The sequence below is a fragment of the Ursus americanus genome, chromosome 6, assembly GCF_024610735.1.
Source record: "Ursus americanus isolate L20-20 chromosome 6, mUrsAme1.1.p, whole genome shotgun sequence".
Classification (NCBI taxonomy): Eukaryota; Metazoa; Chordata; class Mammalia; order Carnivora; family Ursidae; genus Ursus; species Ursus americanus.
The window spans coordinates 49,030,617-49,036,616 of NC_142132.1; positions in this window are offsets into that span (position 1 = coordinate 49,030,617).

Below are 6,000 nucleotides of genomic sequence, written 5' to 3' on the forward strand. Positions count from 1 at the left end.
GCTTCATCTCCTGGGCTGCTGCCTTCTCAGGAAGCCGGGGAAAATGAAGTGTGCATTTCTGTATTTCTTCTCCTCCTCGGGGGTGGGGCTAGTCGGCCCTGTGAGGTGCCAACTGCAGACTTCAGGCTGAGTGAAGAAAACAGAGAAACCACCCAAGAGCTCCTGGCTTCCTCCGAGGCTGTGGGGGAAACTTCCCTCCTCCCCCAACAGCCAGAAGGTCTCTCGTCTTGAGGAAATGGATGGAGGCCTTTGGGTCTGAGGTCTCAGCCATACCACTGCAGTGCTGACCGCCCCCCACCTCTACCCTGCCACGCGCACACATGCATCTTATCAATGAGGAGAGCCAAGGAGAACTTGCCCAAGAATGACACTTTGTGGAAGACTCTGGTCTGTAGGGTATGGGGTGGGAATGGTTTCACAGGTAAGCTAGGGGACATGCAAACCCATGAAGGGTCTCACATTTAGACTTCAACTGTATCTCTAAATGAGAGTATTCATACAAGTGCTAAGATGCATGGCAGAATTGGAGAAAAAACAAGGTTCATCACATGACCAGAAACTTGTGTTCTATTTTGGAAAAATACTCTCCATCACCCCCATTTTATCAATTTGGTGATCATCTTAGGCATAGTACATTTTTTTAAAAGTAGGCTCCATGCTCAGGGTGGAGTCCGATGCAAGCCTTGAACTCATGACCCTGAGATCATGACCTAAGCTAAGATCAAGAGTCAGACGCTTAACTGACGGAGCCGCCTCCGTACCCTGCACAATACATATATTTTTAACTTAAAGAGTTAACTTGTTTAGCATAACCATTTAAACACAAAACACGATTTTCATAACTCTGTTTCAGAATTATGTTTTTTTCATATACCAGGAGCTTGAAGGAAAGAGAGAAGCCCAGGCCTCTTTCGAGCTCTCTGAGGCTTTGCTCATTGTCCTGGTCATCCTTCATTTTCATTTTCACGATGCCAGACTCCCACTCCGTGGGAAGACAAAGCCATGTAGTAAAAGGAAAATAACATATGGGAGAGGCACATTACAGGCACCAAATGAACGACCTAAGCCCTGTAACAGCCTTGGTGCATTGCCAAAAGACCCCTCCAATTATATTACTAAAGAGAAGGAAAAATCCCTCACCTCTAGATGATATCCTACTCCTGCTATTTTGTTATAATGCACTTGTAATGCATAACTATCCCAAGCCCTTTCTGGAATATGCCATGCTTTCAAACTCCCAGGCTAGCACCATGAGGATGGAAAGGAATTGCATTTGCAAATGTCAGCCTACCTCATCCATCTCCCCTCATTCAAACAATACGCATCGAGGTTCAGCAATCGGAGTTATATATTTTTCCTTCATGTTGTTGTAAGGTAATGGTTCTCTTATCTGAAATTCATCAGCCTGCTATAAATTTAAACTCCATTACTGCCAATAGAGAAAAGCTAAGCACCAAACCACTTTCAATAAATTTGCACTTATGCAATTGAACTGATACGGCCTCAGAGGAAAAGGTGAAACTCGTCTTGAGATATTTAAGTTAGTCTGAGTCACTGCTTCGTCTGGTGTTAAATTGGATCCATCGAGAAATGTAGGGCAGCACTCATCAGCCCTGAGTTATAAGAAGAGATTTCAGGCTGAAAAAAAAAATCTGTCTCCAGCATTCATTATTAGATGGTGTAATTCTAAGAAACCAGTGGCTGGCTCTTATTTGGCACAACTAAATGCTACAAATGGAAATCTTGATGGATGAATATTTTTATGAACAACATCAATCAGGCTGAGGCCAGCCCAAGTCCTGGAGATTTGTCATGTCCAGTCATGAAGCTGTAAGTGAGGATGTCTCCGTACTCAAAGCAAAGAGGGTCATTACAAACGTGCAGACGCTTCAGGATTGACAGATAACAGCCACCCAGATCTATACACCCACCGAGGGCTACACCAATTGTTGTTACCATCTTCTGTTTCTGATCAGAAACCTGAGGCTTAGATATGAGAAATGACCACCTTTCCTGGGTCGGGGGAAATAATGACCTATATTATGTCTTCCTGGCTCTGTGTTTTTGGCAGTGGAAGATTGAGAACACACCCCAGTCAGCAGTCTCACGAAAGGCTGCCAGGGTCTCTTGGTGAAGAAGGACATTTTGATCGGGAGCCAAAAGAGTAAAATGAGGTACCCACAGAGTCACGGCTGTAGCTTCCTTGGAGGGGGGCCTCCAGAAGCTGACCTTCTGAGGCGGTCCAGCCTGGGAAGAGGGGTCAGCTGGCCCATTAGAGTCGATCGATTCACAGACAGAGGACAGCATGACCAGGCCAGAGCTCCCAGGCTGTTAAGGATTGGGGATTTAGGTATTTAAGATGAATTCTATTTATGGTCAGAAAAAAAACACGGCTCTGTGGACTCGAGCATAGGAAGTTTAACTCCCAGGGCATAATGAGCACGCTACAAGTGGTGGGGGCTTAGCTGTCAGACACATACACACACACACGCCCGCAACCACACACCCTCCCCAGCCCTTTCTCCCAGCCCCAGCCTCAGTGCCCATTCTAAGGCCAGAACTGGCATCACATACCCGTTGCAAGAACTGAACAGCATTTGCACTTAATTGGATGGTATACATTATTCATGAGCCTTGAGTCTGTGATGATTTTGGCATTCATTAGGGGGGAAAAACGGGGCATTAGTTTTCGTGGTACAAAACATTCCGTATTAAACTTCATTTGCAATCCACTTTTAAATGTGAGGAATTAGAAATGCTTTTAAGCAAAGTTAGGAACTATGAAATAGCTGGAAAACAAGTAGCAACAACTTCTAAAGATGGCGAAGAAAGGAGTGAAAGCTGGGATTTTCAGATGTCTCCCGACTCCGAGCTCTGAGCTCCAAGCTCCAAGTAAAGGAGAAGGAAAGTCACCCTAAAATGAAAGCAGGTTAATAAAAATTACAGTGATAATAATGACACATGTTTGTATGCATATGCACAGACTTACGTATGTATATACGCTATACGTCATATATGGCTATCTGTATTTTATATTGGAATATATATATTATACACATATATTCAACATTTATTTAAAGCAATGGATGAGTTGAGGGTTCTTTTTTTTTTTTTTTTACTACCTCTATTTTTCCAAAATAAAAGCATCATTTCCTGAGAGATAAATGAGACCCAGTTTAGGGTGGTTAACATGCCCTTGTTCATTCCATTTAGAATAAAGACTTCAAATCATACCAGAAGTTTCTCTAGAATGAGGTTAAATCCACCTTGTCTCCCTTTTCACAAATGTATCTAGAATCTCAGAGTTGAGATCATCTAAGTCAATCCCTTTATAGTGCAGATGAAGAAACTGAGGCACAGTGAGGGATCTGGGAGCCCTAGTGCTCAGGGGGTGGGGGTAGAGGAAATCAGGTTTTCTCTGGAACCTTCACGCACCGCTCCCCACATGGCGTGGCTCCCTGGAAAAGCCCCTTAGTCATGGGCCTTGAAGTCACCCAAATCTGGGTGCGGACATGGTAGGATTGCAGGCAAGCCTCAATCCTTCCGTTGTAAAAGAAAGACAAATTTCGGATGTTAGGAGTTTTGAGGTGAGAGCTATAGGTAAAGCCCCTGGGACAAGCATACATTAGGTCTCCATAAAGCTTTCCTGTGACTGTTTTTTTAAAGTCTGAACACAGCTCACCTGGACATACTTGCTCTTGCTCGCTAGCTGCCCCACGTTGGTGACCCCAGTCTAATGTTCTCAATTAGACGTGGAGTCCCTTAGATCAGTGTCATCTTTAGTCCCACTTAGTACTCCCCAGTGTCCGGTCTTCGTTCCGCCAGCAGGTGCTCAGCAATCCTTCCAACTGTGTTTTACACAGTGGGACAATTTATGATGTACGGGCTTTTCACGTGTCCCTACGATGTTGACGTACCTGCCGTCAGAAATCAGAGCCGAGTCTGTACTGCAGAAAATCCCACTTACAAGAATATCGACAAGCAAGTTCCCCTTGTCTCAATTAATGCCCACAAAGACCCAGGCTGGCAGTTACCACCATCTGCATTTAATAGAGGAGGAAAGCGAGTTTGGGGGTGGGGGGGGGAAGGGAGCTATGTGCCTGCAGTCCAGCAACAAAGGGGTGGGCGTGGAAAATGATCTCAGGTTTCCCATCCTATATCCAGCAGGGACCCCACTCAATACCCTGTCTCTCGGTATAGACTCACTGTCTGTTTCTGTGGGTTGCACTCTACAAAGCAAGGGCCCTATTTAAGTATGGTGCTTTCAGAAGAGTAGGATAAATATGTTGGCTCATTTTTGTGAATGTTTTATTTGAGAAAGCCCCAAAGCTAGAGTAAAGTGATTACCCGTCACCAAGGGTCTGAAACACGGCTCCAAGAGGCTCATCATAAGAGGGGAAATTTCTTTGAAGTTTCCCATTAAAATTCACATCCATTTGAGTCAACTCCACATTAAAATATATGTGCTTATTTTAATACACATTTACTGCTTAAATCTTCAAGTAAAATAGGCATTCCAAGAGAATGCACCATTTTATCTGATGGTTCAGGGCACCCATGGCCCATAGGTGTACACTGAGATTCCGAAGAATGGTTGAGGGCGGTCTCTATGGTAATCCCCCAGCCTCAGCTCCAGCTCCGACGCGTGATGACCCCCACAGTCTATTATCATCAGGACATAGCTAATGGGCCTCGATGAGGGCGGGCCTACACACGCAACTGGGCTGACCCATCCGTCAATTTTTCTTAAGGAGCCACTGAGGATGCTTGCTTCCCACAAAAGCCCTAAGAGCAGCTGAACTCATTTCTCTTCTGTCCATGTGTATTAATTCCCGTTTCTGTAATGAGATACAGAGGAGAAAAAAGGGCTGAGGACTGATGTGGAATCAGATTGGGCCTGATGAGTTATGGAGCCTGCCTTCTCATCAGCGATGTAAAACAGTCCGGGCTCTATTTACTGCTGCTGTCAGCAGGATCGATAAATAACATTTTCAGTGACATGAAGAGGGAACGTGTGAGCTCAATGAAATGAAGGGGAGCCAGAGTTAGAAGCAGACAATGCCCTTTTTCTCTTCCTGCCCCGGCACAGAGTCACCTGTTTGGCTGGGGGAGAGCAGAGGTTTTTTGCTTTTAAGGGAGGAGGCGGCATTCCAGGAGGAAGAGAAGGCTTCTAGGCTGAGAGGGAAGGCAAGGAGGTCCATGGTCCATATTGTCCCTCTAACTTCCCTCCTCTGCTGAGCCACCCTCCCATCGGAGCCTGTAAGCCACCGTCAGCTCGCCTGGGTGGGCAATGCCTCCCATTCTTAGCCAATGCAGAGGGAGGCATTTTGGCTTATTGTTTATACTGGAAAAAAAAGAGTACAGGGCCAAGGTAGAGGAGGCGTGCCTGACTGCCAGCGGGCTGAGAGGATGCCGACCATTGAGAAGGGCCTCTGTGGTTAGAGGCATGAGGTGGGGTGACCTAGAACAGAGCAGAATTCCAATTCCCTCCCACACGAGTTTGGAATCAAGAATTAACATAGTCACAGAATCCCCACTTTGAGGGACTCTCTGAGATCATCACAATCATCTCTTCAGTACACATGAGGGGCTGAGCCAGCCTCTGCCCACGGGGAGATCACCAGTTCTTTCCATGATAGACCCCCCCCCCCCATGCCACCTGGGTGATGGGATCATCTGATGTCAGGCAGCAGCACAGCTGACTGGAGCCCATCAGGCTTTGCACGTCCTGTGAGACTAGAGTCCTGCTGGGGGCACTGGGGTCCCGGGAACACCGAAGACAGTCCCCAGGGAGCCTGTCCTGCCTTTGCTGTGTAGACAGCTTTGTAGCAAGATGCTCTCAGCTGAAAGCACAGCAAAGAAGCTCAGTTGCATGTTTGATGAACACAATCACTTTGAGGGCTGCATTTGTACTAACTCCTCCCCCTGCCCTCCCCCCTCCCCCCTGCCAGCACTTTCTTAGCATGTTCATTTGGACTAAAAACCATGCGCGGTCAGAGT